The 12507-nt window shown below is 39.4% G+C and overlaps 1 long non-coding RNA gene across 1 annotated transcript; it reads right to left on the bottom strand.

Moving 5' to 3' along the window:
• Positions 1–11184: 11184 nt before the first annotated feature.
• LOC127140882 (uncharacterized) lies at positions 11185–11868 on the bottom strand. Its single transcript, XR_007811384.1, has 3 exons — positions 11809–11868; positions 11534–11666; positions 11185–11393 (listed from the first exon to the last, which is right to left on the bottom strand). It is a non-coding gene; the product is annotated as an uncharacterized LOC127140882 (long non-coding RNA).
• Between the last annotated feature and the right edge of the window lie 639 nt (positions 11869–12507).

Here is a 12507-nt window from a genome sequence, read left to right as displayed (position 1 = left end):
GCATAGTGGAATACGGAGAGAGGAGTGTGTACAACTTGTGTACTCTCCCACCCAGAAATGTTCTTAGAGGCCTGCCAGGGTTCTACCGAGAGGGGCTGGAGGCATTGGGAAGGATTCTAGCCCACCTAAGGCCTGAATGCAGTGAAAAAAAACGTGTTGCAGATGTCTTTCCTCTGAAACCCCTGTCTTACTTATCAGGGGAGATATTTGGTGTGCAGTAAGCTAGAGGCTGCTGGCCTCACAAAGGTGGGACAAGTAATGGATGCAAATGTTAACTTTATTTTAGAATATTTGTTGAGGAAATTGAGTGAAATGAGGATGAAATACAGAAAACAACAAATTGTAAAGATAGCAGGGAAACTTGAGAAGTGCCTGCTGCCTGATTAGCGCACACTGCTGGGTAAAAGCAGTTGCAAGGTGCAGGACTGAATTTCTTCCTCTGCCTTGGGGGGAAGACTATTAATGTTGCATCTGTGAAAACTAGAGACTGGTATAAATTGTTTCTTGGTAAAAGTCATAAAAAACCAGCCTCAGAAAAGATCTGGAAGGAGATTTTCCCTTCACATGAAGTCAGCACAATCTGGAAGAATATAGATGTCCCATGTATGACCCCAGAAATCTTTAATTTAGACTTCAAAATAAGGCACAGGAAGATATTCACTGGTGTTGTCCAGCACCAAATTAATAAGAAGCTATACAAAAGAGAATGTGCGGTGTGTAAAATGATGGATGAGGACTTTGAACACCTTTTTCTCAGCCGCCCGTTTGTCAGGACACAGAGAAATGGTAAAGAAACTTTTGACTGATCATTGTGGACTCTCATTATGCACAGAAAGTGAATGGAACAGGACATATCTGTTTGGCATCCAGGGAAAGACCCAGGGGAAAAACATTATTCTGGTCAACACTGTACTGGCCTTTGCTAGGCATGCAGCCTGGCTTAGGAGGAACTCAGCTCTGTACGAAGGCAGAGGTATAAACATTTCCAAACTGTTTGCAAATCTCTTAAAGGCCCACCTTAAACTGTTTTATGCAGCAGAAAGAGACAATTTTAAGAGACTTTTTGCATTTAACAATACCTTGTTCAGCGAAACAGAGGATAAAAGGCTGTTATTTGTATTTTTAAATGAGAACGAATGTTAACAGATTCTATGTTGTATGTAATATAATGTCGTGTCTTTTACTGTTATTATTGTAATTACTGTTTTTGTTGAGAATTTCTGATATTTTTGATAATTTAAAAAAAAAAAAAAGCACACCCGATCTCGTCGTGCATGATTGGCCTGCCCGTGCTCCCAGCTATCTCATTGGTGGATGGATACTACAGCATCTTAATAATACTAAATACTGGTGTGATATGATTTGAATATTGAATAGTGATAAATATTGATAAGTGAATAAATTAGTGGTGGGCGGATCGACCCAAATATTGATAGTATCGATACCAAGTCGGTATCGGTATCGGAACGATACTAGCCTGGTGAGATTGATTCTTTACTTTAAGTTCCGCTCTTGTTTGCAATGCTGCGGTTTCGGCAAAGAGGAAACAGCCAACTCGCCGCTCCGGTGTCAGCACAGAGCAGGCACACTTTGCTCCCCCTCCCCCCTCTTGTGTTTAGATGTTGCGCCATCACGGGAGTCACGTGACGTGACTTAGACGCGCAAAGCAAACAAACAAACAAGTTGCTGGCTCAGGTTCATCAGCACACGCACAGAGAAAATACAACAGAAGAATGGCAGAGAGGAAGCCGAAAACGAGACAACAGCATAATGTGGGATTTGTAAAATGCTAGCCAGGTATAGTGGAAACACTACCAATTTATATAAACATATAATATATAAAGTATTGGTATCGGCGATACTGGCCCGTATTTACTTGGTATCGGATCGATATTAAAATATGCAGTATCGCACACCACTAGAATAAATAAATGTGTTAAAATGTACATGTTGGTGTTAATAATTTTTGAAGTTAAACAACAGTAATATATATATATACATATATATATATATATATACACACTTATGCTGCTGCAACAATGTAAATTTCCCCATTGTGGGACTAATGAAGGATTATCTTATCTTATCTTACATTTCATTAGTAACACTTGTGATGATGTACCTTAAAGATGCTATTTTTTGTCCTGCTAGAAGAGGACAACATAGCTGACAGAAAGACTGGCTCAGGGTTGGCCACTCTGATTAGCCAATCACAGTTGGCTCACTAACTTTTGCCCAGCAACCAGTTGCCATGGTGCCATTTGGGGGGGGCAAAATGGATGGAGACTATGTTGAAATCCTTGAAAACTTCAGCCTCTTTGAACTTTAACTACTCCAGCATACTTTGTGCTACAAACTTCATTTAAACTTTAAACAAGTCCCAATACGTTCAGCTATTAAGCTTGCATTCAACTTTTTCATATCTTGTACAGTTTTTGAATGACAGCAGTTTATATTTCATGCTGTTTTCTGGCCGTTTCTGGGTTTTTAATGGGTGTGTATTGCGCTGGGTAGAGTGGGTGATGTCAGCAGTGAGGTCACCCACTCTAGCTTTCAGGCCTTCAACTTTTTCTGAAATTTTTGTGCTTCACCTCTTCTCCTGTCCACACCTTTCACTTCTCACACACAATTTATTCCTCAAATTGTAGATCATTTTGTGCTCTGTCACACAGTGTGACTCCCTAAGCCATACAATTTACGGTTTTCAAGGTAGCCGCCTCTGATCACCAAGAGGAGCCCTCAACTGCCCCATTCATCTCCATATTGGGTCTCCTCAGACATTATCCAAACCAGGCCAGTTTTTAAACTGCCACACTGTGGTCATTTTTCACTTTATCTACACAAATAACACATGTCTGTGTTCAGTAAAGTCTCCCAGCACTGGTAGTTACCAGATATTACCGATAGGAGTTATGGTTTTTGAATTATTAGGAGAAGTTCAAGAGGTGCACAGAGCAAAATCTGACTCTGTAGAGGCTGAGACCTTGATATTGCTATGGCAACCTGTGAGTGCAGTTGAACAGGTGACTGTGATCAGCTGATCTCTGATGTCTGTGCTGTTTATCAAACTCTTGACTTACAGTTGTAAGTATAACGCGGTTCATCTTTTGCGGCCTCACTGTTTCGCAGATTTTTTTTTTAGTGCAATTTTGCATGCTTTTTTTTTTACAGTGTATCAATGCGCATTGTATGCTGTGTCCTGATTGGCTAAGGGACTGTAGACCATTGTCAATGAATCTCCTCCGTGCCGTGTCTCCTGTACAGTACAGAATGCGTTGGGCTTGCCAAATTTACCTAAATGTTCGATCTTTAGCAGTGTGACTCTCAAGTGCTGTATGTTTGCAAGTTTTCTCCCAAGAAATGTGAGAAAATGTTAATGCCTGTCTGTGTTCACCCTTAATTCTATTCTATTTATATTCTTTTGCTATTCTATTTATATTCTGTGTCGTTTGCCAACTGTCCTGCATGCTGCCCTGTCTTTCGTCACAAACTGTTGTTGTACTGCCCTGTGTGATGTGTTATGTCTGTATTTGCTGCTGGAAACGTAATTTCCACGAGGGAGTCATCCCAAAGGGATCAATAAAGTCCGTCTAAGTCTAAGTCTAAGAAAAGTGTATAAAGTGTGTGTGGATTTCACCTATTGCAGGTTGCAGGTTTTTTTAGAAAGTAAACCCAGTGATAAACGAGGGACCACTGTACTTTTCTGTCAAAATCCTGCTACACACTGTCTCTACACCACACAGAGGACATGAATTCACACACAATTCAACAGTTTTCAAACAGGTTTTAGAGCAGTTTTAATCAGGAGTAACTTGGCAGTTAATTTCAGTTGGTGATAGAAAACACACAGAGAAACACTTCATACCTCTTTCTCTCCATTTGAACTGTTTGAGTCAAACCCTCAGAAGCTGATTTTACCTTTCAACTGTTTCTACCTCTTTTACATTTTGATTTCCAACTTTTGATTCTGCATTTGACTTTTGGCTATTTTCTCAATGCATTTGATTGTTAGCATTTGATTTTTACCACTTCATAGCTAGTAATTGCTATTGCTAATGATTTATTGTCAGTTCTATAAATGACATTTTTATCTGTTTGGTCAATATCATTTTCCATTACAGACTCAGCAAAATGCCCTTGTGTTCATTTTGCCACTGCTCATTGAAGAAGGTTACTCAAGAGAGATTGAGGCAGGTCATAGCCCGTAGAAGGCAATTGTACATAGTTTATATTCTTAAGGAAGTTTTGAAATAGATTTTTGTGTGCAGTGCTGTTGAGGGTTCCTCGCGTTGTTGTTCTTTTTAAAATATATGTTAAATAAAACAATTTAATAAAATCTTTGTTGACAGTATGTGCTTTGCCATAATCATCTAGCTTCCACCCAGATATGTGCCAGCCACATTTTCTGATGTCTGCCTAGCTTACAGAAATGCTTGGATTTTAACCAGTGCAAATGTCCACACTGGAAACATAATATCATATTGGTGGCAGGAACCCTGAAGATTGTATGGTAAAACACATTGTCAAGAGTGTTGACCATTACTGACACACTTGTTTGCTTATTCAAAGATGTTGAAAAGGCTAGAAATTTTGTACCTATTTTTATTGACTTATTTTTAAAAACGATATGGTCCTGTTTCACAGATAGAGGAGCATTAGAAACATCAGAACTGGTCAAATGTTATATTGTATTCCACAGTCACAGTGCAGTGTGTTGTTATACATCTGATTTTACACATGTCAGACACCTCTGTCAGACATGGAAGAGACCTAAAGGGTTTTAACAACTAAGGTGCGAGTGACTTTGGAATCTTACTGTAACCATGTACTTTTCTAAATTACAATATATCTGACGAGAAAAAAAACTATTACACTGACTTACCATATGCTCCCAAATTAGTAGTCCATCATCCTCACCAAGGTAGAGGCAAAGTGTCTTGAGAACTGTTGCCTTTTTGAGATTAACATCACTTGTAGCCTGTGTGAAGAGATTCGACCGATTAAAACATCCATAAACACATAAATAACTAGAAAAAATATTTCAAATTTCCAACCTGTTGTAACCTACACACTGACTTCCAATCAGCTTTGTCAAGTTTGATCTATATAGCTCAATATTATGTCAAACATACTGTAAAAGGTCATCCTTTTTTAACTACAAAATGATTGTGAAGTGTGGCCTAGTTGTTTTTTTTAAAGTGAGGTATGAACATGCTGTTTTAACTCCTGTTTATTCAGGGACATACAGTACAACAGACAACAATGCTGTCCATAGGTGCTTAGTACATCTACAACCCCATCCTCTGGCCACTGAGCTAAGGATTGTCAACACCTTGCTCAAAGCACTTGAACTTTTATTGTCACCACCTGAGAAAACAGGATTGAACTGGCCCATATGGTATTATTGCCTTAACAAGACAATACATTTCCTTGGAAATGGGTTTTGGTACCTTGCAAATATTCCAGGCTGTTAATGATGATATAAACTGGGGCTTCATATGGACAATACAATTACACAGTGTATGAAGTATGTATGAAAAAAAAATTCCATAACATTTCATACACAGACTTACAGATGTTTGGATAGTTTCTGCCCAGAAGCACCTCCCTTCCTCTGGAAAACAGATGTCAGCTGGGGTAAAAGATTGTCCAACAGTACCATGAAGTTTGTCTCAAGTGGAAGTGTTCTAATCTGCTGGAATTCAGCATTTATCTGTTAGAAAGAAGAGAAATGACAAGAGACAGACATCATTGATTCAGTCATGGTGTAAGGCTATTTTGAAGTTGTATCCCATTAAAAGGATAGATTCTGATTTTGACCTACCTTAACAACTTACAGTTTAGCATGGACATAAACAGTTCTTCAAATGATTGTTCTGTGCCTGCTGACCAGTGAAAAGGCAACTCTTAACTGAAACATTCACATTATCAACTTTATATGTCACAAGTTCTACTCTTAGCTTGCTGTAGAGTTCTTCTGCCCCCAAGTGGCCAAAATAAAGAACTGTTTCCTCTACGGGAGATTTTTTTTCTCCAAATGTCGGTCATCTTTTGTGTTACCTTATCAGACTTTTTTTAACAGCTGCACACTGAAATTGCATAATAAGAAGAGGGAAAAGGCAAGCAGGTCTTTACCTCATCAATGTGAAGGAATGCAGGCCACCTGGCTTTAAACTCTCTGGCTGCTGGGTTTTGTTTCACCACCTCACTGTTTCTTTGTCTGACATTCAAAAGTTCAACTCTCACATTTTCCAGACTTTCATCTGTGAGGGTGTGATGGAGAATTTTATTCTGTGTTTTGATTAATAGTGCATGGGTGACATAATACTAATGATAGTGAACCCTTTAGCAGCTGTGCAGAGTTGTAAGGGGGTCCTCAGGAATATAACTGACTATCTATTTGTCTGATTTTACTGCTAAATTATAAATGGCTGATGGTGTTGACAAAACTTGGGACACATTTTTGGAAACCACAAAATAAAACTCTAACCATAACCCTTTCATCTGGCATATATATTATAGATTTTAAATGATTATTTCACAGTTGGACATCAAATTGAAATGATAAGATTTTGTCTGAGGACACATGGTTTTATGGTTAATGGCCTAGTATTTAATCAATTCAATTAAAAACTTCTAAAACAAACATATGAAAAAGAATTACATTGTGTAAAACATCCCTGATTTAAATAAGAAAATTAGATACATTTTCCAGAAATACAGCTTTGCTGAGGCCTAGGCACACTCTGACCTGGGCCTTCCCTTTCTCACTGTGTATCCTCTGTTATGTCTCATAAGTCTGTCCTGCAGCAGCTGTGGCTGGAGGGAGAGGCAAGATATGCTGGGAAATGTGTGTGTGCCTCAATCAAGGTCACTGGGCACTTGTCAGTTATCATTAGTCACTGACTTACTGTCTCCTCCAGAACTGTAAGTATCCATGTTTGGTCTTTGCACAAAGGGAATAAATACCTACCTCAGAGGGAGAGTCCCCAGAAGTGATGATGGCACTGCATAACATGATGTGTTATGGTTATTTCTCCTGGCCAGTAAACTCTACCGCTGCGTAAGCCATCCGAGTCTCCTGTGTGTTACCGAGTCTGTCTCGTCATCCATCAACCATCCTGCAGATTTCTCCAACACACACCACACACAATACAGTGAAAGTCAATGAAATCAGAATTATTGTTTTAGTAATATTTGACCAATGTAGTCAAAGAACCTTAGCACTCTTGTTTCTATTCTTTCTACCAGTTACTATTTATTTTATTGTAGCCTACAACAGAGTTAGGAAGTCCCTATAACAGATATGTTCCTGTGTTGCAGAAGAAACTCAGCAATATTGATGAAAAATGACATGCTCTGACTGTCATTGTTTTACATACATTCAAACTAAAACTTACACAAATATTACACAATGTTATGGCATCAGCCATCTTCTATGGAGTGGCCTGCTGGGGCAGCAGCATCTCAGCAGTGGACAGGAAGAGATTGGACAAGCTGATCAAGAAATCAGATCAGCTCTGTCCCCCTTGACCCTGTGGAGGTGGTGGGAGAGAGGAGGATGATAGCAAAGCTATGATCCCTGATGGACAATGAGCTCCACCCCATGCAGGACAGTTTGACAGCACTGAGCAGCTCCTTCAGCGATAGGCTGCTTCACCTAAAGTGTGTGAAGGAGAGGTATCGCAGGTCCTTCCTGCTGCTGTCAGACTCTACAACCAGCACTGCTCCTAGTTCACCACATACTCACATGGACATTTTCACTAGGTTCTGCACTTTAATTAATCCAAAACAGCTGCTGTCATATATATATTCATTGTGTGCACCTTCAAAATGTGCAATATCTATATTTAGTTCATTTTCTGTCTCTATGTATAAAGTCCAGTGTATGTTGCTCTTCTGTTCATATTTTTATTACATTGTCATGTGTATACTGTTCTTATGTGTATATTTTTTATAGCATTATCTTGTTTTTATCTTGCCTTTATTCGTATTTATGTCTTTTTCTATCTTTTCAATCACTTATGCTGCTGCAACAATGTCAATTTCCCCACTGTGGGACTAATAAATCTTATCTTATTTATAGAAATGATGCTGGAGAAGCCACATCATCTGCCTTTGTTTGTGGTGCAGTGTAAATACAGCAATATTATCTGGAGAAACCATCTTTGTGTTCATTGAGAATTTTTTGTTGCACTGAACTCTGGTTGGCACAGCTGTTGGAAATGTCCATGCAGTCCATGTGTATATTGCATTGTATGGTATGATCAGAGTATAATTGATTTACATGTTCTGTTACTTGACATGGTCAAGCTTTTCATGTTTTGTCTTTGTGTGACCAAGACTTAAAAGTAATCACAGTATTAGAACAGAGTAGAATAGAATAAGGGAATTAAGTGACTCCTCTGGCCTTATGAATGTTTGTCCTGTCTGGTCTGTTCTGTTTGTTGGGCGATCAAAGTGGAACTGAAGCAGTAAAGTGCACTTTTCATGATGAGCAACTGCATGCTGCTGTAAGAGCTGCTCTGGACAACTGAATCACTAATGGCAGTATATGGAATACATGGAGGTAAAATGATGTGGTATAGCAGGGATGATCTGTTGCTTCTGTGGAATATGGATTATCCAGCACTGAACCTGGACAACTGGAGAGAGCTGATACCAATACACCTAGGCCACGATCACAGGAAGAAAGCTCAGAGAAGGAAGTGGGGGATTGAGGCAGAGGCTGAGGAGACTCACCAGCACACAAAAAACTTCACTGTTCCTCTCTGTTATATGACAGGCCAACTTTAGGGATCTACTCCAAAACATTCCAAAATCATTTCATTTCAGATTTTCCCTTTACTGAGCCATATTTATTTGACAGCTTTGTTTGCTGTTGTTAGGGATTCACCTCCAAAAGCCACTCCTTTTGTTACAGCCTTAGATTCTTAATGCATTGTATTTACTTGTTGTTACTATGGTTTAGGCAGCATACTAACACATCATATTGTCTTATCCTCCATAGGACAAAAAACAAGCAAACGTTTGCCTCTGGAGGGAGCAGGCTGTGGAGCTGACCCCACAGCTTGGGGAGCACCTGAGACTGACCCATCTCAAAGTCAAGGTCTCAGGTTATGGGGTTCAGCTCCATTCAACCACATATACAAAGCTTGAGGTATAGTATAACACAATGAAAAGGCTTAAGTAATTCATTTCTTATTTAACAAATCACGTCAGTGCACCAGAGATAACCTACAGGCTTATGACAGAAATCAGTGACTTTTTATTTCCCATATGCACTTAACCTTAAAGCTACTAAACTAAATGTTTTCAAATTGACAGGAAACAACTTTTTTTTCTAATTGCTGTGACTTAAATGAAATGAAATAATGACAATGGTGGAAAGACAACAGTCTTCCTTAATGTTAGGGAGAGATTTTGGTTGTGGTAACAGGTGACCAATGTATCTGACAAGATGATAGCTCATGTTCTTTTCCTCTCAACAGGAGGTCAAAGCCAGTGCTGACTCGGTCACTGTTGTTGGTGTGACAGAGGAGCAGCCAGGCATGTCCACCCTCTTGATGGACGAGGGAAACATGGTGAGGGTGGATGTAGATTCTAAATAAAACATGTATTTTCTCTTTCATTGTTCAAATATTTTTCTTGTCTTACAAAATGATCTCATGTTTCTGACTGTCCAAACAAGCAGCATAGTTTGCTGAAGTCATTTTTATCTGTAAAAGATTACTATCAAATGTATTTCATTCTCAGTCAACAAAATTGTATTGCCATGTGCACAAAGAAGAGAAAAATGAGGTGTGACGTGTGAGCATCATTGGGGATTAGACCCCATTATTATGTCATCATATTTGAAAGGGGATGAGGCTGTGTTTGGTATAGGAAACCCCCCAAGGTCTAGACACTGGTGGTGGTGATGAGATGAAGAAAATACTGAACATCTGAATGTGATGATGATATTATTATGTGTTGTCATATGTAGCAAATAACAGTTATTCGTCTAAATTTGAAGGAGCAGTTGTAGCAGAAACAGGAATAAATGACAGTTTATCAATAGAATATACAAACATGCTTACAAATTATATCATATCTCACGCATGACCCTTTTTATTATGTAACTTGAAATCTCTAAATAATAAGATATGCCACAAAAATGGCTGCAACAGAATATGGAGTCAAGTAATCATCTGTAGTGTTTGAACTTGACTTTTGTAAGGCAGGGCTGAACAACGTATGTTACCATCAGTCATCATCTGTGTAGGCATCTCTCTGTCACTCATTCTATGAAGGTGTTACGGTAGGCACAGAGCCCAAATCATACTGTGTGGATTAAAAACTGCAGTGAGGATTCATGGGTAAATATCAAATGAATGCAGTGTGACAGGATAGGGCAACAACAAATGTAACATATTTTATGCTCATAAACAGATGAAGGGTGACACATTTGTGAACCCAGAGCTTTTGACATTAGAACATGGAGTACATGGTGTCTTTTGTTGGGCAGCATTGATCTCAGTGGTTTCTACACAGAATTGTTCAGCCTTACCACCAAAGGCTTCTCACACAGTGGTTAGACTTGATCTAATGTGCTCAGTAGTTCATGACTCAGCAACTCCAGCAGAACTCCACTGTCATATCATATCAACATGATCAGTTCAGGTGTATGTTATCCAACATTTGAATGTGTTTTTCAAAATGTAATTCACCTGTGTGACTTCAGGTGAGAGGAGTAACATGGGAACAATCACGTCATTAGACAAGGCCCATGTGAAAACCCTGAGCTTCAGTTTCACACACATTTTACCACTGGAGTTCTAAACAGTGTAGGACTCATGTCTGTACCCAGAGCTTTAGATTAGATCAAGGCTAAGTGCACAAATGTGAGAAACCTTTAACATACATAGCAGCTGACACCCCACACTAATGATTAAGATGACTAAAATCTGGCCTCTCCTCCAGGTTAATTAGTTGACGTGCCTGTGGCACCTGAACTAATTGACCTGTTTTCCCTCTCTATCTGTTCTCTTTATCTATTGATGAAGAGACAGGTGGGCAGTTGGGGGGGTGGGAGGAAAGGAAATGAAAAGGAAAGGAATAAATTCTTATGAGATGCAGAATAAACATATCTCAGTTGGGTAGAGGTCAACAGTCCAAAAGATCCTTTAAACTGCAGAGCTGTTTTCAGAGACACAGTCATTCTGTCCAGGGTTCACAGTTTGTTCTGTCATGATGCTCTTCAGTCAGTTGTTGGCACAAACCAAAACTGTCAACAGAGCACAGTGTCAGCATGAAGATGGACTGACCTTTGACCTTTCCAGTGGCTGTAGAGCTTCTGCTTTCAGTCATCTGGTCAGTGTCAGTGAACATGGAGGACACAGAGGTGCAGAGACCTTAAAGAGAAAAACAGTGGGAAACTTTCTCTCTGACATTTCTTTAGTTGTAAATGCAAACTGCATGCACCAATAGTGTTTCTGTTGTTTTGATCATCAGGAGATTTGGTATGGCAGGAGTAGGAGAATAAAACTGCTACCTTTAACACGTGTTGGAGGAGGAGCTTGATGTTGCAGAGAGGAAGCACACAGTGCCATCTCACATAGTTCACTAGCTTGTGGAGCTGTGCAGTGGTCTCTACTGTGAAGTGGAGAATCACAGTGAAGGAAGACCTGAAGGAAGAAGTTCATGTACATAACTTTATTAAACTCCTAACTGTGACATAAAAGTCAAGAGCAACAGTATTACTGTAATATGAACAGATGAATGAACAAACATCAAAAAGTCCTGTTATATGACAAAAACCAACCATACCTTCTGCTCTGTTGTGAGGAAGCCTGAGCACTGAGGAGGAACAGGGTCTCTGTGTGGTCCAGTACTGATGGGTCCACCTCAGACTGACAGTTAAGATGGTGTTGTGGTGTGTGGTCAGTGGCAGCAGGATGACAGAGGGCACTGGGACATTGGGTGGATGGAAATGTGGGGTATCAGCTGGTAGGTATCAGAAAGTGTGTGTTACATTGAGAACACACACTTTCTGATGTATTCCCAGTGTTGACAGCTGTGTACAAAGCTGTACTGCTACAGTGCAGTACAGCTTTGTACACAGAAACATGTACATGTATATATACACTGTAATGCTGTATATATACATGTACATGTTTCAGTAGTTGTATAGAACTGCTGTGTTTTTAAGCAGTTGTATGGTTGTACAGCTGCTCAGCTTTACAGCAGTTCTATACAGCTACTGAAAGTTTTGGCCTGTGTATTTACCAACCCAGACCCAAAACCCACCCTAATAAATACACAGGCCAAAACACAAGGGAAGCACAACTCACTGACATATACAACATATACATATACAACTCACTGACTAACCGGAAAGACTATATGACCTATAACATTATCCAATACTCTTAACAGTTCTGATTACCAAACCAATGTTACCTATGACATGAAATCTACCAATAAGTTGTTAAACAGTAAAATTAGGTTTCCTTTACATGGACAGTT

This window comes from Lates calcarifer, unplaced genomic scaffold (genome assembly GCF_001640805.2).
Source record: "Lates calcarifer isolate ASB-BC8 unplaced genomic scaffold, TLL_Latcal_v3 _unitig_5323_quiver_1392, whole genome shotgun sequence".
Taxonomy (NCBI): Eukaryota; Metazoa; Chordata; class Actinopteri; family Centropomidae; genus Lates; species Lates calcarifer.
Note: the sequence above shows the minus strand (reverse complement) of the source record. Positions and strands in the feature narration are given on the sequence as shown.